The 24226-nt window shown below is 42.6% G+C and overlaps 1 long non-coding RNA gene across 1 annotated transcript in view; it reads right to left on the minus strand.

Annotated features, from left to right (window-relative positions):
* Positions 1 to 3306: 3306 nt before the first annotated feature.
* The window catches only part of LOC310848006, a 59377-nt gene continuing 38457 nt past the window's right edge, over positions 3307 to 24226 (minus strand). Inside the window, exon 3 of the long non-coding RNA XR_014566125.1 lies at positions 3307 to 3466. This is a non-coding gene — a long non-coding RNA (uncharacterized lncRNA). The remainder of the gene's footprint in view (positions 3467 to 24226) is intronic.

Here is a 24226-nt window from a genome sequence, read left to right on the forward strand (position 1 = left end):
AAGTCAAATAGCTTTTTATTTCCTTAACATCTGATGGGAGGGTGTTCCACACGACGGGTGCCACTCTGCCTGGTTCCCTGTAACTTCATTTCTTGCAGTCTATTACATTCTTATTCTATTCTTCTTTCACAGCCCTCAGGTCTGCATATTTGGTTACACACACACACACACCCTTTTATCTCTACAACAGCCATGTGAGGTAAGTTTGCCTGAGAGATGGTGGATGGCCCATGATCACATAAGGAGATATATTGCTAATGTGGATTTGAATCCTGGTCTTCCTTGTGCTAGTATTAGTAACATGCTATCCACGGCACCATCCTGGCTCTCACTATGTAGCTTTAAGTGTACATAAAAAATAAAAAGGTAATGTTAAGTTCCAGTGAAACTAAAGGTGCACAAAGTACCAAGGCCTTGCCTAGAGTCAACAAATGATAATGGCAAAGGAAAGGCAACAGAAATATAACAAGCTGGAATGTGAATGGGCAGTTGATTTTTCCAGTAAGAGATAGTCAGAAAGCACATTTCAAAATGGAATGCTGTTTCCATTGTGGACTGCAATTCACCTGCCAATGTGTTACATTTCAATGGAAACTTGCATGGATGCTCCAAATGACAAGGTGGTATATAGGAGATCCAGTCGTGGCCAGCAGGAAGATCAGCTCTAGGGTGCACTGAAACCTGAACCACACCAGTTATGGCAGCCATTCCTTGCCTAAGCTTTTCATTCCCATGTGTAGCCAAAGTTGGCCATTCTTCTCGTATTATCCACAGTCCTCTGTTTACGTCCCTCCTTTCACAGGCTGTGAACTATGCATCCCAGAGCAATTAGTGGGTTAATACTGCACTCCCTAGCTCTTTCTCAGATGCCAGACCAGCTCAGCGTCAATTTGAGGCAGATTTCTTTAGGGGAATCTGGGCTATTATTTCTGTGAGTGCTGTCCATTTGACAGGAAGGAAGCTGTGTCACAAAAGCACCATCAGCATCCCTTTGAGTATCTGCTGCAAACCTATCTCAGAATTAAACATTTAAAGCTACAATTAAACCCCCACCTTCCCCAAAAGCTGCAATCTGATGTTTATGGAACTTCGTAGGTAATTTATAAAGGGCTTAAAAAAAACAACCTCAAAAAACTTAGTTCCCCTCTTTGCTTTAAAAAATTGTAATTTGGAGAGAGACAGCACATCTGATTAGAACAGAGGTTCCTAGGAATTTACTCAGGGATGATAAATGAAAAATGCAGAAGGATGTGCGGAGATCACTGAGGAGGTTTCAGACATGTATCTGGTTTTAAACAGCTGTTGGGGAAATTATTGTGATTTTTTTTTTAAGCCTGTGTGTGTGCATGTTAAAGCACAGAAAGCTGCTTTCATATTGCTCTGCTCATTGAGCTTTCTGCTGAATCAATCTGGGTACCCCACCCACCAGGTGATTGGTGCCACTAGAGCAGTGATAGTCAAACTTGGCTCTCTAGCTGTTTTGGGACTACAACTCCCATCATCCCTAGCTAACAGGACCAGTGGTCATGGATGATGGGAACTGTAGTCCCAAAACAGCTGGAGGGACAAGTATGGCCATCACTGCACTAGAGGGTCTGTTCCATATTCCATACCAAGCCATCAGTCGTGCATTTTTATTGCCCACACATCCCTTGGGGATGAGATACATCTTCAGCTAGCCCTGTAACCCATACAATGTAGATGCCAGCTATATTTATGATGGGAGGTAGAGTTTCATAGCCAGGGTGCCACCCAAGAAAAGACCCCATTTTGAGTTACTGATCAGTGCACCGTGCACAGTCCAGGCGGGAGTTGGAAGATGCTTGGGGATTTCATTTGGTCTGCATTTTTAAATGAATCAACCTGATTCTCTTTTTTGTATAATTTTTTATTAATTTTCTAATATTACCACAGTTTTTCAAATTATACAGATTTTGATTAACATCAAAATAATTCAAATTCTTTCCAAATTCATCCAAGTGGTTTCCCGCACTCCTGGATTATTGTTTTTTGTCCAGTTCTTATATTGCTGTGGCTCATATTTTTTTATGACATTTCAGTTGGTATATTAGTTTCAGTATTACATTTTAGTTGGTATATTAATCATTAATATAACAGCTGCATTTTAGTGATTATCATTCATGTTAATACCTTATCTAATTTTCCATAGGATTTCAAATGAGGTGCTCTAATTATTTTCCTTTTCTCTGCCTGCGTGTGTAAGTTTGAATATGTCCAATTATAAAGTTCTTAGCTTTTGTCTGCTGTCCCATTCTTGAAATTCCTCCAATTGCTTTTGTCTCTCAGCATAGCTGGGGTGGGGCGATAATCCTGGAGAATTCTCAAAATTCTCATTAGATCCCATCATGCTCTCACCTTGCTTGGTGTTTCTGGACAAAAACATACTCCAACAGTCCACTCTTTCTTGCTACTCAGTCAACATCTAGAAATTTCCACAGCCCAAGAAAGAGGGATCCAGCTTTCCAGTACTTTCATTTTAATTGATCACCATCAAAGTCTCCATGCCTCCCTCATCCAAGGCTCCAAATTCATTTCAACTTTACAACTGCATTTGAGCCAAAGTCCACTTAAGTTGTATCTCTTCTCTGTTTTTTTTAAGGGGGGTTGAGACGGTATCCAATCTAATTTTCCAAGATAATCAATTTCAGCATTAGAGCGCCCCCCCATCTCTTACCTCACACGTAGCTAAATGTTCTTTTAATCACAAGTTTTATTCCATACTGCCATCCAAGCTCATTTTGTATCTTTAAAATTTTGCATCTGGAGATGGTGGCCAAATTAATACCCTAACTTCCAAACGTCAGAACAATGCAGCTGGGTAATTTCACAGTTCTGATTACATCTTCTCTCAAAGCATGCCTGACTTTAAAGCCAATTAACATTCCAATTAACAGGAAGAAGAAGAAGAAGAAGAGTTTGGATTTGATATCCCGCCTTTCACTCCCCTTCAGGAGTCTCAAAGCGGCTCACAATCTCCTTTCCCTTCCTCCCCCACAACAAACACTCTGTGAAGTGAGTGGGGCTGAGAGACTTCAAAGAAGTGTGACTGGCCCAAGGTCACCCAGCAGCTGCATGTGGAGGAGCGGAGACTCGAACCCGGTTCCCCAGATTACAAGACTACCGCTCTTAACCACTACACCACACTGGAGAACCACTGCTTCATAATGGTGACATAGGAGGGTTTTCGCCAGGCGAAGTGCTTTTACATTCAGTGCCTCCCTGCCCCCCGCATTCCATGCCGGAGCGAGAGCTAGGTACCAAGACTGACTGCGTGTGAAGCCCGTTCCACCCTTCCATGGGAGGAATTTCCAAGAATGATTTACCCTCTATCATTCTTGTTTTTCTCCGCCTTCGATCCCCGCTATGTTGTGGGGGCTGCCTCCATAAAGGAAGATAGGAACCGGAAACCGATTTTCACTACTTGGACTATATTTGTATTATTATCCTTGAAATACACACACACACACACACAGAGAGAGAGAGAGAGAGAGAGAGAGAGAGAGAGAGAGAGAGAGAGAGAGATATTTATTTATTTATTTATACATACCCTGCCCATCTGGCTGGGTTTCCCCAGCCACTCTGGGTGGCTTCCAACAAAAGATTAAAAATACATTAAACATCAGTCATTAAAAACTTACCTAAACAGGGCTGCCTTCAGAGAGAGTTAGTTACAGGACCACACACACACACACAGAGAGAGAGAGAGAGAGAGAGAGAGCGCTAAATGCATATTTTAGGGTGAAATAAATTAATTAACAACAGTGGCCGATGATTGATGCATAAATGGGATGGAATTGACTTGTGAATAAAAGGATGAGAAACTGACGTAGAGTCGTGGAAGAACAGAATTGTAGAGTTTGAAGGGATCCCGGGAGGTCATCTAGTCCACTCTAAACATTTTATTTTTGTTTCCCAGAGGAAAGGTAATAACATGATCAATAAATTTTCAAGAGCCAGGGGGCATTGAGACATCAGCAGCAGTGCCTCCCCACCCCACACCCCTGATTGAAATTTGGCCACTGCTGTGAGTCACAATAGCCCTACTGTTAGCAGCCTAGGAGACAACAAGGATGGAACGTCAATAAAACATGCCCGCCTAATTAATAAGCAACCAGTTAGCTTAAAGCTTTATCTGGCTTTAGATTCCATATAATAAGAGCAGCAAAAAATAACAGTTAAACTGTAAAATGAACACTGTAATGTTTCAGGAGGGAACAAACAGATTTTCTCCTAGGCCAAAATGATCGAAGTAGTGGCCTATTCAGCCAGATCCAATTCTCAGATAAATTTAAGGGAAGCCTTTCTACGTATAAACAAGCATAACTAATTATGCCATCTCATGCTAAAGACAATTTGTGAATACCTGCAGCAGAATGGAGTGTTTTAAATGAAAGCAACACAATATATGTAGTAAAATTATTTTGATTCCCACTTAGCAATGAATGGGAAAATGCAAACTGCACCATGCACTGCTGTTGGACATCTTCAATGGAAATGGAAAGGAAGTCCCATTAAATGACTGCAGATTGCCCCATAGCACAGTTTGGTGCTTTTCTTCCACTATATTTTATGAATGCTACAGAATGTGCGGAGGTGGAATAGCAGCTATAGACTTAGCCCTAATTTTTGAAATCAAAGAGCCGACTTGATGATGCAAAGTGCTGAATCATATACAGCTGCGGGCTGCTTTTAATCCAGTACTGGCATTTGGCAGAAGTCTGTTACCATTGCTGAAATAAACAGGACTCTATGTCTGTTTGTGTAATCCAGGACTCGATCTGTTTGTGTTGGCTAGATGTGCATTCATTTCTGAGATTTGGAATCTGGATAAATTCAAACTACCAGTTTTCAGTGAGATTTTGTTTTGTTTTTAAAAGCAGAACCAAAAATTATAGCAGGACATAGCAAATGGTAAATGTTTGGCAACTGATCTTACGGAGAGCCCCCTCTCTCTCACACATCCCTATGTACTTTAATGCCCCCCCCCATTGCTACTTTTTCTATTCTGTTCTTTAGTATCATCCTATGAGCAACATTAGGGACGTGGGTGGCGCTGTGGGTTAAACCACAGAGCCTAGGACTTGCCGATCAGAAGGTCGGCAGTTTGAATTCCCGTGACGGGGAGAGCTCCCGTTGCTCTGTCCCTGCTCCTGCCAACCTAGCAGTTCGAAAGCACATCAAAGTGCAAGTAGATAAATAGGTACCGCTCCGACGGGAAGGTAAACGGAGTTTCTGTGTGCTGCTCTGGTTCACCAGAAGTGGCTTAGTCATGCTGGCCACATGACCCAGAAGCTGTCTGTGGACAAACGCCGGCTCCCTCGGCCTATAGAGCGAGATGAGCGCGCAACCCCAGAGTCGGTCACGACTGGACCTAATGGTCAGGAGTCCCTTTACCTTTACCTATGAGCAACAGGTCCTGGAAAGCAGAATATATGTTGTTGTTATATGATCAGGGGCAGGGGCAGGGGGCCATCTGCTGGTGTTCTGTCATCCAGACCCAAACCACTACTGGTAGAGCAGCAGTAAAAGCTGGTAGCATTGACTCAGCAGTAGTTTGCTACTTGCCCTAGTAGGCAAGCAGTGCTGCATAAGGGCATTTCTTTCTTCCATGTAGCCTGGGAGAAGGGCTGGTTTGTGACTTTCCTCCAAGCCTGAAGATTTCTGACGGACTAGTGTGAGTCATGTTGGAGGGAAGGTTTCAAAGGGAGGGTTGTCTTTGCTGGCAAAGAGGCGGGATCAGATGTTGTGTTAGATAAGAGCATCAAATCATGCCAGTGCTAGAATAGATGAAAGGTTCTTCTAGTACAACATTCTGCTTCCAGGATTAGTCAAGTAAATACTCCTGGGAATCCCATAAGTTAAGCAAGAGGCAGAGAGCCTCGGTTCCTTGCCCCCAGCATCTGATAATCAGAGGTGAACCTCCTTTTAACACAGCTGACAATAATTGGCAGACCTCCATGAACTTGACTAATCACTTTTTAAAAGCTATCTCAGCCACACACCCACCACTTGTAGTAATGGATTTATGTGCTAAGAATGTGCTGGTCAGCAAGTATGGTGCTGCAAGCCATGGTTTACCATGCTGGAGCTGCCACACATGCCCTAAGTACACTCCCCAAACGAAGAGTGGTGGGTGGGATGAAGCAAAATTGCAAGAAGAACAATGCTCATTTTATATGCTATTAATTATATTTATCTATACACTCTGGGTTGGTGAGGCTTATTTGACATTGACACTGAGCCTTTCGTGTCCTTGGCTCAATCCTGATGAAAACCTTTCTTTGCACCAGGTCTTGGCAGACAATTGAAAAGAAAACCATCTATAGTTGATGATCTGTGATTTTAGTGTTTAATGTGGTGTAATACGTACAAACACACACTCTTCTTACAAACCACTTTGATTTTTCTAATGAAATGGCAATATGCAAAGAAATGTATAAATTCACACTCACACCCCACAATATGCAAGGAAATGTATACATTCACACTCACACCCCACAGTTCTGTACCAGCTGTCATCAAGGGCACACACTCCTCCAGTCACCAGGATGAGAACTTGCATTCATGTCCTTCAGATCACCCAGCGGTATTTCAAGAGTTGACAGTCTCAGGAGCAGCAAGGTAGTCATCGATAGAATAGAACTTCATGCTGAAAGATCCCACATAGAAAAGAGCAGCCAGGAATCCTGGAGAAAATTCAACCTAAGCTTTCCTTCTTTGTCAAGCATTGCCAAAAGGGCTCGTTTGATTTCTATCCATGCCAACATTTGCCCACATTTCACAGACCTGCCACTACCCTCCCTCTCTCCATCTTGTAACCAATCCCTCTGCCTCTACAGCTCAGATTCCATTTTTTTTTCTCTTGCCAGGAGCCTATGGGTTCAGGGTCTCTCTTGGCAACTCAGTGTGCTCTGTCTGACAAGAAAACTGAAGTATTTTCCCAGAAGCTCTTATCAGGAAACAATGTGTCAAACAAGATGAAACTAGCTCTCTGTTCTTGGAAGACTTACTACAATTCCCCTTATGCCTGCAGAAGCAATGTTAACACTAACCAGCTACGAAGGCCTGCAGTGTGAATATAGGGTTGTTGCTTTTTTTTTTGTCTCTTTCCCTTTCTCGTTAACAAATGTTATAAATGCTTTTCTCAGGTTAAAAGCTGGGCTGGTTCCCCATTTTGCTGCCTGAGAAACATCTCCACAGGGGTCTCTCAAATGTACAACTGTTGGAGAGGGAAAGAGCAAGGCATCAGAATCAGTTTGCCCTGTAGTGGATCCATGTTTACACCTCTCTCTCCAGCTTTGCTGTTAATGAAGAAGGCATGTGCAAAAGGAAAGATGCAACCTTGTTCTGTTAACCTTTCTTAAGATGTTAATGGCATGCGGAGGGAGGGATGTGGTTGACTTTGATTTGATTCTCTCTTAACAACCATGCAAACTCATGGAGCGGAGGGGAGAGGCAGCAGGGAAAATGGTAAATGGAAAAGCTATGTACAGGCTCACCTGGCACCACTTGTACTGAAGTATTTATGACCTTCCTGCTTGCAATCCAGGGATTCAAGTTATTATTTGCTGTTTTGAAAAATAAATGTCAATTCCTAAATAAATAAAAGAAGCTCGGGTATATTTTTCTTCATGAAAGCTTTTCTCTTTTTTAATGCAGCAGGCTTTTCCATTTATATATTTCCAGAGCCTCCAAGTGTCCCTGTTTTCCAGGGGCAGTGCCAGATTTACAGAAGCCATCCTGGTTTCTGATTTGATCCCAGAATGTCCCACTTTTCCTTAATATGTCCCTATTTTCATTGGATAAATGCTGGACGGCATCGAATTATGCGACCCCAAGCCAAGGAGATAAGTAACTATACATTCTTTAGGAAACATCTGAAGGCAGACCTATATAAGGAAGTGTCAGGGAACTGCCATCGGAGCTAGAGGCGGAGGCAAGGCTCCAAAACGATGCTGGAGAAGGGCCCAGCAGAGAGAGAGGCAGCTCATCGGCTGGGGAAGGAAATCAGCGTAACACCAGGGATAAAGGGGGGCAGATGGGGGAATCGGCGAGGGGGCTCCAGGACTCCTCACCGGAGACCAGCAGGGAGAGCACGGGTCCTCCGCTGCCCACACCCACCCTGCGCAGAAGACTTCTACGCAGGGAGAATAGGCGGAGACTTGGCTTCAAAGAACTTCTTTGCTGGAAGAGGTTCAAGAAACGCCCACTGACGGATTCTGCTAGCGACTGAAACAGCCACAAAGTAAAGGGCTGTCCAGACAGAAAAGGTTTAACCAGGCAACCTAGCCAGGAGTGGCGGCAACTTATGCACGAGCAACCCCTATAACCATTACAGCAATTCGTCAGTCCCTGACGTTGCTTGTGCACAGCAACAGGCAGGCAGCATAATGAACCAAACTGGAGAAGCCGGCGCAACAGAGCAAGCAGCTGGAGTGCAAAATCTGGTGGAGAGGAACCGAGATTTGGAACAGCATGTGGCTCTCCTGACGGCGCGGCTGGACGAAAGGCGGGCTCAGGATGCACAGGTCAGACCCACCCCCGTCGCAAGGAAGGTACCGGGACTGGTACACAAGTTTGGGGGGAAGCCCCAGGACTACAACGCGTTCCGAACAGAAATAGAGTACGCTTTGGAACTGCAGCATAATGACTTTGCTGATGATGGGGAAAGGGTGGCCTATATTGTCGGGCATCTACAGGATGGGGCCCGGGAATGGATCAGGCCCCTAATGGTGACGCAAAATGTTGCCTTGAAGGACCTTAGGAATTTTTTTCAGGCGATGGATGCAATGTATTCCAGTGAAGTGGAGCAAAATGTGACTTGACGGGAATTGATGGGGTGCAAGCAGGGGAGCCAATCAGTTAGAGACTACTGGTCGCGCTTTGCGATGTTGATCCACCGGCTCGGGTGGGATCTGGACTCTGAACCCATTCAAATGTTGTTTGAGGAGGGGTTGTCCCCAACTGTGAAGGACAAGCTTTCCCGTGCGCCCCGCCCGCAGTCGATGGATCAGCTGACCAAGGCTGTGCTTGCAATTGGAGTAAGACAGAAAGCGTGGGCTCAGGAGAAGCGCGAAGGGAGAGGGGAACGTTGCCATGACTACCGCATTCCTGAAATACTGAGGCAGCCTTCCCAGCCAGCTGAGCCAATGGAAATAGATGGCGCGCGCAAGCGAGGTTTCAAACTCCAGTGAAGGTCGCAAGAGGGAGGGAAAGGATTGGAAAACCACCAAGAAGTGTTTCCTCTGCCAACGGCCAGGGCATTTTGCCAGGGTCTGCCCTCAAAGAAAGGCCTGGCAAGGGATGGTGGGAGCTGCTGGCTGTGAGGAGGAGGGGGGAAAGGGGCAGGCACAGGGAAATGACAACGCTTGGCTGCCAATCAGCGGGGGCAGCAGCCAAGCCAGCAACCAATAGAAGTGCCCCAGGCAGACCCTGCTCTGGCTCTGCCAGAAGTGGCTTAGTCATGCTGGCCACATGACATGGAAAAACTGTGGAAGTGGACAAATGCTGGCTCCCTTGGCCTGTAAAGCGAGATGAGCGTTGCAACCCCAGAGTCGTTCACGACTGGACTTAACTGTCAGGGGTCTCTTTACCTTTGCCTTTACTATTTTCATCAGAGAAAAGTTGGAGGGTATGTATTTTTCTCCCCACCCTCCCACAGCTAGTCAAAGCATAGGTTTAAGATGCTGGAATACAGTAAGCAATGGAGCCCCGTAAAGAAATAAAGCAAGCATTTTGTTAACAGAAAAGTTCATCTGAATGTATAAAACTCTGTTGGCTAACATGATTAGCAAGCTTTGTACTATCTCAGCACAGACTTCAGAACAGTGGTGGGCAAGTTCTCCGCAGCTCACCTCTGCTCAATTTTCCAATATTTCCTGAACTCAGGAAACTTAATGAAAGGCCCCAAAGACCACCAAGATTTGGGGAAACCCCAGCCCTCCATGTTGCCACTCCTCCCTTCTTTAAATTCACCCCAACCACAAAGACACCTGTGGGATGGAATGATATTAGGAGCCAGGAGGTGCTGACTAGTTCCCTAGCAGTAATCTCAAGCATGATGGGGGGAAACAAAATGCTCCACATCTATGCCAGGAATGGGAAATCTGTGGGCCTCCAGACATTGTACCAAGAAGTCCAGCAAATCCATTGTAGCAACTGCCCATGCAAAAAAATACAGGCTGATTGTACCTCTACAAGGAGATGTTTTCAGCTTCTGTCTTATGGAGATATTAACATCTCATAGAACAGGATATCACATGGAATCATAAAGTTGGAAGTGACCCTAAGGATCATCTAGTCTGAACCCCTACAATTCAGGAATATGCATCTTTCCTTTATGGGGATCGAACCACACACTAACCAACTGGGCAATATCACCAGTCTGTTATGCCTACAAAAGTGGGTGATTCTGGTTGCAACCCTGCACACCTGGACACAAGTCCTGTTGAACACAATGGGGCTTATTTTTGAGTTGATATGTATTGACTCTGTGCCTTTCTGTATATGGCATCAAATAACACCTGCTAAACCTGGAGCCTTTCGTGTGGATAAATGTAAATGAGCTCCCCAGTGGAGCCTGATCCTTTTTTAAAAAAAACATTGTTAGAGTAAGTTAGTTTACTGTTAAATAAAGGTGCTATCACGCATAAATATTTATGTCTTTGAAGATGTCAAATACTTTAATTAGGAGCTACACCTATAACTGGATTGGGCTTAATTGAATCTTTGAGCCAGACAAAGCCCAATACTTTAATGGTCTGTAACACAAATATATTTGACTGGTGGTTAATTTTGTTTTGTTCTCCTTTTGACAAGTAAACATTCTCTTTCATCCTTTTATCCTTAGAGGACTTAGTGCTAGTTAAAGAGGCTAAAATAAACAATTATAGATGGGGAAATGCTCAATTTCTTCATCAAATGAGTAGGAAATACCAAAATAAGAAAGCGGGGTGCGGGGGAAGTAACACTCTACATTGCCCATTGTTTGAGTGGTATGTGTTGTTTGTGGATGGATTCCCAGAGAGTAATGATTTTCAATGCTAATTCTAAAAAGGCCTTTTTTATGGAATGTACTGCTGTTTTAGTAAGGAAATGGATGATTGATTAAGAAATATGCAAAGCACAGAATTAATGTGAGGGTTTAACTCCTGAATCCTGACTAGGGACACAGGAGGAATTTATTTGGTCTGAATTAACTTACTTCGCACCTCCTGAATTTCGTAGATTGGACTGTAATAATCTCTGGGATTTTTCACTTCCCCAAATTTTATGATAGGCTGGTGCTTAAATAAATACTAGACTTCAATAATGTTAACACATGATGACCGTGCTTGTGCTTGACGTTTTCTAAGGTCTGTGCCTGTAATAGCTGCCTCCTTCGATTCACTAGTCACAAGCAGAGCTTGGAATCTCATACCATATGTCGGCATGGGTGCCCAGCAGTGGCAAAGACAACCTCAGCTTTTGCTTCAAGCATACGAGTCAGCTGATCTAGCATGAGAAGGCAGGCAATATGCCATGGTGACTATTAGCACAGAGAAGCTGCCACTAGCAGGGGAGGTTATATGCACTGACCCTGGCTGGCATATATTAGATGAAAGTTACCAGGACTGATCTTTGGAGATTCAGCCACTCTTACAGAAGAAAAAACCCCACAATTCTGTACATGTTTTGTGCTCCTTTATTATTTAGCACTGCGAGGGGCTTTTGTCTTCTTCTGGTCTTTTTGTGCTCACAGATGTTTTAATTACCGAGGAAAGAGAGCAGATTATTCTGGCCATATGTCTCCATTCCACATAAATAAGGATCGCCACCCGCCCACCGTAGTTTCACGGGACTATCAACAATCCCACTGACACTGAAGCTGTCGGGCCAGATAAGCATCTTCTACCCTTCAGTGAACAAGTTAATTCAGGGAACACTGAGACTGATATGCCATGAAAACATTCCATCAAGAAACAGTTAGGCTCACACTGCAGCACAAAAAGGAGAGGAAAGGGGTTCATTTAGGAATTTGGGGCCTTGCTTGGTTTGAAATGTCAGCAAAAGGGAGTGGAAGAGGGGCGTGCAGAACAGAGCAGGTGTCTAGTGTGTCAGATTCAGGAAGGGTTGCAGTTCAGCAGCAGAATGCATGCAGAAGATCCCAGTTCAATTTCTGGCATCTCTAGGTCAGGCTGCAAAATAAAACCTCCTGTCCGAAAACCTGGAGAGCTGTTGCCAGTCAATGTTGATAATAATGAGCTGGATGGATGGAGAAATAGTCTGACTCTCTAGAAAGCAGTCAGGATGTGGTTTCAGGATGTGAAGTGGGGAGGCTGGAAAAGACCTCTCCAGGAATAGAGCACCTCTGCTTATCAGGACTGCTTTATGTGCAATAATCAGGCAGGATCACACGATCATCTCCATATATGGTGATTATTGATATGGAATTATTGGTAATTGACATTGTTAATTTTAGGAACTGGTATTGCATGATGACACACTATTATAATTACATTTATTATTGAAATAAATTGTAGATTTGTCATTTTGGAGATGCTGTAATTAATTACGCTTTGACTGAATTGCTCTATTAATTATGCTTTGAATGAGCGTATGGTAGATTACAATTGTAATTATGCTTTGATAGGTCTTATTGTTAAAAGTACTGTGGTTTCTGTGCTGTGATGAAATGCTTTGGGAAGCTTATGTGGGAAAGTGACATAAAAGTTAAGGTTACCAACCGCAGCAATGATGAAGTAATAGAGGCAGGGACAAGGGTGTGTGGATGTTCAGAAGTAGGACTCATCTTGTGTTAACATGACTCTTCAGATAGCAATGGGCAAAAAAAAAAAACCCTTAGTGACTTGAAATAAAAAACTGCAATGTAAAAATTTAAGAGTTCTTTCTGGATGAAGGTGAAGAATTAATTAAATTATAAGGACAATTAACGGGATTTATCTCGAGCAAATACCTTAAATCCACCCAAGGCACGAACTGCCACACATCATCAAGGGCAGCAGCCGAATTTCAGAAAAATGCCCTGAACGTCAGCTAAAACTCTCTCTCCTCTTGGCTGGGTGTTCTTTATTTCATAGAGTTCAGTGCTACACGAATTAAGGAGATAGGAACAGTGATAATTAAAATAGCAAGTTTTAGGTTCCGGAATGATTGCCAAAAGGTCAGGAAGAAAAGCTTTCTTCCTTGGCTCATAGTCTTAATGGCTTCTTCTAATTCAACAAAAGTTCATAGGTTTGGTGCAAGAATGCAATTGTAGAGAATATGTTATGTACAAGAAATGGCTTCTGTTTTCTTAACAACCTCCTTTGGCCTCAAAATGTGGGGAAATTATTGAGAAGGTGAGGATAAACAGCTGTGAGTTATGACTTGATTCCCCTGGCCTTTAGATGGCACTCCATAACTTATGTCAGGTGTACCAACACACCTAGTTCTCATTGAGCTGATTTAGGCTGTATCCTTGCCAGGGGGTGCTCATTTGATCAAATGTTCTTCCATACAAAAACAAATCCCCTACCCATAGAAAACAAGCTATGGGGTAGGCTAAGCTAGAAACTTTTGCCATGATGAATGATATAGCTAGCTAGCTAGCTAGCTAGCTAGGCAGTCAATCATCTGACTTCCAGTGGTAGTCTCAAGTCGTGCAGCCCAGAGAGAGCTTTGCTAGAGAACTCTCTCTTCTGGTCTCCTTTTCTTTCCATTGGCATTGGTACTGCCCTCAGTTTTGGAGTCTGCCAGTATGCACAATGTAACAACATGCATGGGAAGCTGCCTTATACATAATCAGTCTAATGGTACACCTAGTCCAATACTGCCCTCCCCCCAGTCTTACTACTGGAGAGCCTGTGACTATATGTGTTAGGGAATTAATATAGAGATTTTGTGCAGGCAGAGAGAATGGCTGGTGGGTTGGGAACAGGCAGAAACTCAATAAATAGGACTAATCTGCTTTTACAATTTAAATAATAAAGATTTGACCTAAACCCTGGGGGCTCTGGAACAACTTGTCCCACCCCATCGCATCCTGGTGAATGTCACACCACCACAAGGAGTGCACCACTGCTGGTAGTACAACATCTGGGAACCCAAAGTTGGAGAAGGCTGTTCAGGAAGCAAACACATGAACAATGAAGTACAATATTTAGTTTGGCATCTTTGAATTTCCTGCTGCATTTGCTGCCTAGCAAGCTACTCCAGTGTTTTATGGAACACTAAAGTTTGCTTTATAAATGTGCCTATTCCCACTCATCAAAAGATCTGGAATCCTCCTGCTGCCAAGCATATGACTTCAGCTAAACTTAGTACTTTCACAAATATTGCAATGTTGCCCTGATGTCATGCCATTCTATCTTGTACAATAATATTCTTAAAAACAAACAAGCCAAGGTTTTATTTATTGCATACTTATTTTTGTTTAAAGCCCACTTCAAACCTCACTATAATGTTTTGGTTAGTTTGATTCATCCATCTGAAGAAATAAAGGGGGAGCACCATAGTTTTATTTATTTAAGAGACATAAAAGTGGCCTGATGCCTCCGAGGAGAACACATTTAAACTTTGATTTTGGGCTCAAAAGTCAAAATACAAAATACTACACAATGTTTCTTCCTCAATCCATTAAAAAAAAACTTGTCAGTGGATTATTAATTTAGAATAAAGAGTTCAGATTCACTGCAGGAATCTCCTTGAAATTTCTATAGCTTTCATCTAATTGATCTAAATGTATGGTGAACCAAATAGAAAAACAGAAATACAGATCAACTATTTAGCATTTCTATGAAATTATTCACTAAGTCTGCTTTCATAATATTTCTGTGTGATCAATAAACATTATTCATACTTTACATAGGTGGAATTGGATGAGAAATTGGGACATGGTGCTATCTTCTGATCTCCCAGATTTAGAACTGTGTTACTGTGAGGGACAAATGTGATAAATCAAACTATTATTGAGGATACGCCTACAAATTCACAAATTGGTTAATTTCTGGCTAATGTTGTTGTGTAGCTGACCCTAAAGTTTGGCACTACAACAATTTTCTCATGCAGATACACCACTGAAGCATGGGTCTAGACTTCACAGCTGCTACAGAGTCCATTGTTAGGAGTCTGGCTTTGAGGTACATATTTGGCTTGACTAGAAGCAAGCATGGCAAGGCCAGAAGTGATACAGAGCCACCGGTGTTCTGGCTTCAATGAGCCACTGCTGTCCTAGCCATGTTCTAAAAGTACTGCCAGGGTATCCAGAACCAGAGAGACAAAAAGCACAGGAAGATGAGGAAAGGAAGCTTTGGCAGTCCTTGGACAGAGCTGAGTCTGACCGGGAGTCTCCAAGATTCCACAAACATGGGAGAAAAAAAACCTGTTTGTAGCTATGGGGATAGGCAGAGGAAGCTTCATCTGGGACATGCAGGGAACTGGGCATACCACTAGAGGGGACTCCTATATTTGGATGCTTCAGTAGGGCTCTTACACCCATTAGGAGACCAATTCAAGAACTCCACAGATGCAAATGATACCCTTTGCTGTGCTTTTAGACCCATACAAGTTCTTCAGAACTGATTACTGGAGGATGCTTGTGTTGCTCCTGATAATATGTGAAGGTCAGGGCCTGATACCAGAGATCAAAAACTGTTTCTTCCACCTTGCAATACTACTGGCCAGGACAAATGTTGCTGTTTAACAATGCAGAAGTAGGCCTGTATCTTTGATGATAAAGCTATTTCCAAGCGGAAACTGGTTTGTTTATACTTTGTCAAGGTTTGCCACCATAGCATGAACGAATGATTTCAGCTTTTCAACATAACACTGCTCTGCCAGAGCAATTGGATCTTCCATGAACAATTGAATTTTTACAGGGACTGTGTTTTCAAGTCCAATTCAGAATGGTTCCTCTGTGCTGTAATTCCAGACCACTACACCGAGCTAACTGGATGCAGCTTTCTGTTAAAAAAACAATGGTTGGCCACTGTAGAAGAGCCCTAGAGGAAATCTCACAGGAAAGAGGCCTTAGATCCTGCAGTGTGCACATACATTCAATACCTGCTACTCCTAATTCACGTGTCAAGTGTTTCATTTTAGTGAAAAACTGCCTCATCCACTCTTCTCAAACCAATATGTGAACTGAAACGCAATTATCCCTTGAAATTCACATTTGGCTGAATTTTGCAATGCAATTCTCCCAAAAATAGTATGTACAAGAAATACGTAAGTAAGGGTGGGGAGTGATATGCATGAAAGCACATTTATTAATGAAAATAGGATTCAGAAATGTACTATATTGGTGAAAATTGCTTGCAATTATGTATGTTAGTTATATACAAATACAGTGGTACCTCTGGTTACAAACTTAATTCATTCCGGAGGTCCGTTCTTAAGCTGAAACTGTTCTTATCCTGAGGTGCGCTTTCGCTAATAGGAGTTCCCACTACATGCGTGCCTCCAGCACGCAATTTCCTCTCACATCCCAGGGCAAAGTTCGCAACCAGGAACAGCTACTTCTGTGTTAGCAGAGCTCATAACCCGAAGCACGCATAACCAGAAATACGACTCTATAAGTATATACAAACATATATACAAAATGTGTTTATAAGGAGACGTTTGAACTAAAATGCTGGTGCATTTGTGGAAATGTGGAAAACTAAAGTCAAGGTTGGAAAAAAACAACAGAGAGAACCACAATTGACTGATTTGTCCACCCCTTGCTAACACTGGTGTTGCTGTTGCTTGTGTGGATGGTGCTGGGGCTGTGAGGGTGTACCAGTGGAGCCAATCTGGTGGAGCCAAAAATTTCAAGGGCTACATTTTTTCATAAATCAAGTACTATAGCAATAGCAATTTGCGGGTGGATGTTTTTCTATTGTTTTTTTCTACAGCAAAAATGAAGTGGCAAGAACACTTCCTTTATTGTTTCTCTGGCTCACTGTGCCATGTGTTGCACAGATTAATTAACAGAACTTCTAAAATTAATCTCAGGATTAAAGCACACATCGTTTGTCACAGATTTAAGTTTACATGCATTTTTCTGCCTCTGCATTACTGATATATGTGCATCTGAACATAGATAAAAACACTGCCAAAGAAAGAAGAATATTGATGTGATAATCCTTGTGTTTCCATCAAGCTTCTTTTCATGCGGTGTTTTACTGATGCACACATTGCAGTTGGTAAAAATTTGCTCAAGGATTTTATTTAGACTGCATTTTTTAAGCAAACTAACTTGATTCGCACTTCCCAGACTAATACATGGATTGCAATGCACTCGTCTCTGGGGGTTTCATATTTCTCTGAATTTTGTGATACAGGACTTAGCACAAGAAACCCCACACCAATATGCATTTTTTTAAAAATGTTAAAAAGCATACAAGAATGCATATTTTAGGATGAAATGCATTAAAATGCACATTTTCAGGTTAAATGCACACAAAAATGAAATTGCCTGTAAAATTGCTTTGCTATATATATGTAAAAGGTGATGATTGATTGATTGATTGATTGATGATTGATTATGCACCAAAACACACATTTTCATGTGTGTGTGTGTTTTAAATGCAGAAAAAGGAAACAGTGAACTTATGAATGGACCCATGTATAATGGAGACAAACCGGAAATAGATCGATCCTTTCATTGCTGCACACATGCACTTCTGGGAATTAGGGAAACAACACAGAGACAGAATATTCAATCAGCCATATGTACAATCACTCCAGTTTTGCGTCTTGGCCAGTGTTTTATCAAGGCATATGAGTGCAGGTGTGCCACAGTGTATTCTGCACACACAAAATTTTAATGTAATCTGCATATGGACACGTTAAGCCCCTACTTATTTGCCCTGCATTATGAAGTTTGTAGAATTCACAGTGCATCATTTCCATTTAGGAAACAAGGCAGTTCATTCAGAACTCCAAATCTGAGAGAAATTTGGACGGTGGGCATCCTGGGAGCGTCTCCATTTCAAGACAACCTACTAATCCCTGCTACAATTTGAGCAATACTGTACTGTATTGGTGTGCGGGTTCAGCTCTTGTGTTGTGCAGGTTAAAAGGCCAAGGACATGTGGCTGAAGATAACATGAAAATCTGCAAGCCCAGTATGGGCAGCTTAGACCATGAATATGTGGCCAGAACTCGAGAGTCAATCAATAGCTTTTTAAACCAGAAGTCATCATTTATTTGGCCTGAGTCACTACTGGCTGTTGACTGGAGGTTTAGTACTGCATTCTTCCTGCTTGAAATGGAAACCCACTCGCCCTGCAGACCAGTGTTTAAGCCCTATGGAATGTGCATAGGTGTTGCACATGATCAGAAGCTTTGTGTAGTTGTGTTCTCAACAGTATGGAGAGCCTACACGCATTCAAGTAATAACAGGAACAAAATGTGAAGCAGAACCTTTCTGGTTCACTGCTGAGTCTTTTATCTACTATGTTATATTAACTCAGATTTACAGGACCCACAAATTAGCTGGCTGGGTTGGAAAAAAAACCAACTGGATTAACTGGCAGATCCCTTAAGCCCAGATTCCCATCTTTTTCTACAACTTTTGAAAATATGCATCGTTTCCATTTTCCACCCGAAGCCATTTAAACAGAGAGAATACAGATTTGTGGACAACTAGTTGTTTTCAATAATATTCTCCTACAAGCTAACACCATCTTCATGAGAATATATTAAATAAAATGTATGGTTGACAGAGACTGGAATGCCACAGTTCATAACTACAATTAACCACTATTAATTAAAGGCTGAAAGATAAATGAGCCATGAGATCCATTTATTCCTAGGTTGGGAGTATTTAAATTCACAGTAGGATGCGAGCCCATTTTTCACAGCGCTGAAGGCCTGACACTGCAGGAGATGAAAGCACAGCAGCAGGGATCACGTTTTCCGTACTTGGAATTAGCAAAGAGGTATGAGTGATGAGCATAAAAATATAGGATGAGGCCTGCTGGATCAGACCAAAGGCCCATCTAGTCCAGCATCTTGTCCTCAGATGGGTCAACCAGAGGCCTGTGGGAAGGACCTGACTGCAACAACCCTCTCAGAGGCATATTGCCTCTGATAGTGAAGGCAGAACATTGTCCTCATGGCTAGTAGCCACTGATAGCTATTGATGGGTTGAAGTAGCCTCCACACTTAATCCACAGTAATGTAATTATGTGGGCATGCTATGATATTTTTTTTTTTAATTACAAAAGAAACACTCAAGAAAATTTATCCGCACCTTAGTACAGATTTCTCCACATTTTTACATCAGTTTGATTTTTTTTAAAAAAAACCTCATGAAAATTCATCAGCATTTTAGTACAGATTTCTTCTAATATGTACATTTTTGCAAAGCATTTTTTGCCTAATACGGGCAAAAAAATTGTATGTTATTTTCACCATCATGTGCATTTATATGCATTTTTGTACACATTACCTAGTTGGAGAATTTCAGAGAAAGATGAAATTCACTTTTTGTATTGTTTCAGGAAATATAAATTAGGTAGGCTGGCTTTTAAATGTGATCTGATATGAATTTCTCCCCCAGCCTAAGTGGAGAACCATGCCTTGGCTCTAGTGTTGAAGTACATAGAACGGGGTCACTATCTTGACCATGATATCCGATAGCAAAAGGTATTAAACCAACCACTTGCTTTACATTGATATACCACTCTTCAACTGAAGATCACAGGGTGGTTCACAACATAAGAATACAAGACAAAACCACAAAATACATAATAGAAACAAAAACAAAACAATAACCCTCATCCCCTCCCACATACACATTTAAAAGAGCATAGGGTGTTAACCAGCCAAAGGCCTGGTTGAAGAGAAACATTTTTGCCTGGTGCCTAAAGGTATATAATGAAACACTGGCCCAATTTCCTCGGGCCAAGAAAATTATGTTATTTCGGCAACCCTGACTCTCTTTAAAGAGTGGTTTGGGTACTAGTATTCTAGATACCCAGAGTGTTTGAATCTGGATTCAGACAATGTAGAGGCTTTCTATATTTGCTTGTTAAGTGGTCAGAACCAATGAAATACACCCATTCTCCTTAATGTGCAGAGAGCAGTTCAACAACTAGCAAAATAAGAAACTAGACTGGCCTGTCATCTGCCCCAAAGTAGATCTCTTCTCTGGCTCTGCATAAAAGGGAGATCACAATAATGTGAGCTACCTTGACCAGGGGAATTTTAGTTTGTTTAAAAAGAAAGCAAGGGTATGTATTGAATTGTAGTATTTCATCATCTTTCTCCATTATCGTTGTCAACATGAGCAACGGTAATTGCAGGCAAAGGAGAACAAGGGTCACTGGCACATTGTGACAAAAGGACTACTCAGAGCATATGGGCTCTGAAGTGGAGCATATGGATCTATCCCTGAAACACGTGGTCGGCCATATGCCCATGGATCCTGGCTCAAAAGAAAATCCTCTTCCCTCTTCCCTGTGGCTTTGACTAGGTCATGAATCAGCTGCTGCCCAACATCTTGTGCCATTGGGCAAGTTTGCTTTTAATTAGTACAGTGAGTTTCAACACAGTGTGAGTGGAAACCCAGGTAGAAACTGGACATATGGCTGTTCCCAGACAAGGTAAAGTCTGGAGCTGAATGTCCTTCCTCTTGCCCCTCTTCAGCCTCGATCTTATCTTTTGTCTTGTGCCGGTTACATTTATCTAACTTTACTTACCTTCCACATCCATAACAAATGCTGTTCCCTCATTCTCTTGACCTATGGATTTGACCCACAAGCCCTGCAGGGAACATCAACAAGCTGTTAACATAGCCTAGGATATGGCATCCAGCCAACTAGCAGAGAGTCCTTGCCCCTTTCCTACCACAGCCCCTCTCTTATGCTTCATCAGCCTTGACTGCCCACAGATATCTAGCATATGTTATATGCCTGCTGCTTCCCTGCTAGAGGTGGCTCCTTGTAGCTCTCTTAGTATCTGCCATGCAAGAGCAGTCTGGTTAGAAGGCAGGGATGTGTGATCATTGAAATGTTGACAAGAAGGCTGAGAATGGCAGAAAAGATAGTGTCTACCCTGGCACGCATGATGATCACTCCTTCTTTGGAAAGAAACCTGCCTGAAAATTCAAAGCTTAATGCTCTTCTCAGGATGCTTTAGGATAGACACTTAAGCCTAAATGGACCCAAACTCGATGTTTTGCTCATTGCAAGAATACGGACATCTCAGCTCATCCTCTTTTCTAGTAATGCAAAAGGTGTGACATGATGTGATCAGGTTTCCCCACACCTGCAACTGACAGTTGAAGAGGGACAAGAAACTCAGGGCCTGATGACATGGCATTGTCCATTTTGTAACAGTGGATATTCTAGGGTAGGGATGGGGAGGAGATGCTGGCTGCTGTCTTTAGAGCAGCTAGCAATGCATCTCTCACTATAACTTAGGCTGCAAGCCTTGCCATTACAATTCAGAAGTAAGTCCATTGATTTTAATGGGACATTCCCAGGTACGTGGGGTTAGGATTGCCGCTTTAGTCCCTTCCTTAGAAATGTATGCTATTCAAATCACAAGGTAAATATGATAATGAGTTCCATCTGCACAGGAGTAGGAACTTGCATTTGCAGTTGAATAGATGTTGGTGGAAAGGAGACCTTGGCCTATGCATTCTCTGCTCCAGGACTTTTATTTGCCAATCAGGAAAAGCCAATGCAAAGCCATCAAGACATTGTTGCATTACAGCTACCGTCATCCCTGACCGCTGGCCCTGCTGCTTGAGGCTGATGGAAGTTGTAGTCCAACAACATCTGGAGGGCACCCTGTCTTAAACATTGACAATGAACCCTGCTAAGAAGAACCAATTGCTTCTGTGCAAAGCAGAAAAGTGTGCTATTTGTTAGGCTATGAAGTTGCCTATGAGAGCTGGTGCTGTCAGTGGCTAAAAAGCCGAGTCCCCATTTCAAATCTCACCTCCATGTTGCAATTTGTGGGATGACAAGGCTAATTTACTAATTTAAAATGTTGTTGTAAGGATTTTAACTAGGTGACCAAAGTGCGCAACACTTTGAACATTTGAAAGTACTATAAAAATCACGGGTAGACAACACGGTGCTGGAACCACAGTCAAAACAAAGCCAGAGATGCAGGGAATGTGGTCCAGCAAAATCCGGAGGGCACCCCATTTGCTGCCCCAATATAAACGACTCTTTTCAGAAGAACACCTCAGGTCAATGCATGGGGTAGGGGGAGACTGAAGCTGTGCTGACTGGCAATGTAGCACACACTGAAATTTGCACGGAGGGAGTTTTAGCACGCACACCTGTACACACAAAGCCCTGTGTGCAATCTGGAACTTGCATGATCAGGGGTCCAGGTTGCATAGAAACCTTTGTACATACCATCGCACCTATTTGTGAAGGCTCTTTCCCTGCAGGCATTCACTCCATGCACCTGGATACCAGCAGATGGGGCTAGTTGGTTTGAGCTACATTCAGCTTTGCCCTGCTCCCCGCTCAAAAGACACCAGGTTAGAGAAGACTTTCCTAAAACTAAAGACAACATATGGATCTTGACGAAGGGCACTTTCACTGAATATGGTGAATGCCTTAAAATAGCCAGGGCATGCATCTGCTTTCCAAAAATGTCCTTAAAATAAACTAGTGATATAGGAGGCCAACATCTCAAAAGCCTGAACAGAGATTTTAGCTTGCCTGTGCTGTTTTATATTTTATTTTAGAAACAAAAACATAAAAAACCCTAATGCTCTCAGAACTGGTTACTGCTGTAGACAAGATGGAGTGGATGGATCATTCATATGACTCAGTAAATCAGTTACTATATTAGTATGTTTTGCATTTCTTCACTTAGTTTCCAAGGACAGTCCAGATAAGGAACAGAAAATAAATCTCAGAAAAAATGGAAAGGGACCAAAGAAAACAAAATGTCTTTTTGAAGATGCTGCTAACCATTAACTGGCATTTCCCACACAATCCCTTACCCTAGAAGATTACTTCTCAACCTACTAAAATAAATAACCGGGGGGGGGGGGTTGCATTTGAGTGAAAGATCAAGGGCCCAATTCAGCCCTTGCCCTGAGCATACTACTGGGTGCATATAGTTCTATACAAGCACAGTTTAATGTACATGGAAAGGTTGCTGACAAAGGATTGACTGTAGATGACATTCTTACATACAGCAGAATATTGGTGGGAGGCTGTGACCAAAGACTGGATTGTCATCTCCGTGTCTCATGGAATTGGCTAGCCTCTGCCTCCATGGTTGGAGGCAATAATGCTTCTGGATTTTAGTTGCTGGAAACTCCAGGAGGGGAGAGTGCTCTTTTACTCAAATCCTGCTTGCTGGTTTCCGACAAGCATCTGATCAGCGACTGTGAGACCAGGATGCGGGACTAACTGGACAACAGGTCTGATCCAGAAGGTTATTCATTTGTTTTCGTGTTCTTAATTGTGAAGGATGCAGTTTTTATTACTTGTTTCTGGGGTGAACTGAAGTGCTTCCCCCAACCTCACCATATTTTCCTCATGGCATGAGGTTGGCAGAATGTGAAAGCATAATGTCAAAGGTTCTTCTCCCTCTTGGTGCTTCCTGAAATTTTGGTTGGCTGCCATTTCTTTTCCACCTAGGATTTTTCTGAGGGGGTAGGAAGCATTGTTCTTATATTGCAGATGATCTGGCTTAAAGACAGTGCTAATCAGGATGTCAATCTTGTCCACTTTAGCCATTCTCTCCACATCAAGATTACCACTGTATGAGCCCATTGGGCCGCATCCAATCTCATATTCAACTGACGTGTTGGGGGTTGAATTATGCAACAGGGAAACTTTGCTACTTGAATAGGTTCACCATGTAATTTGAAACCTTGGAGGCCCAGTGTCCTAAATTACAAAGGGAGCCTGTTCAAGTAGAACACATGGAAATGGTGGGTGGGTATGCAGGAGAAACATGTTCATGCCCACTCTCTCCCTCACATGGTGGGGACATCACAGAGGAGGCATCATGACTTAGCATTGCCATTAAGCTAACATTGTGTGAGGGCAGTACTTCCTACCTTTAATCTAAGGGGGATTTGGAGAGAGGGTATCCTCTACCAGTGACCACAGATCCATTGGTCAGAAGCAGGAATATGAAACATGATCGCAGTGAAAAACATCTAAGGCAGTGATGGTTTACAGAAATCTTCCCTCTCTCAAATTTGCGAAAAGTGCTCCAACAGGAGTTTTCAACAGAGCCTTAGTTTGGA

Source organism: Podarcis gaigeae, assembly GCF_964106915.1.
Source record: "Podarcis gaigeae genome assembly, chromosome: 6".
NCBI lineage: Eukaryota > Metazoa > Chordata > Lepidosauria > Squamata > Lacertidae > Podarcis > Podarcis gaigeae.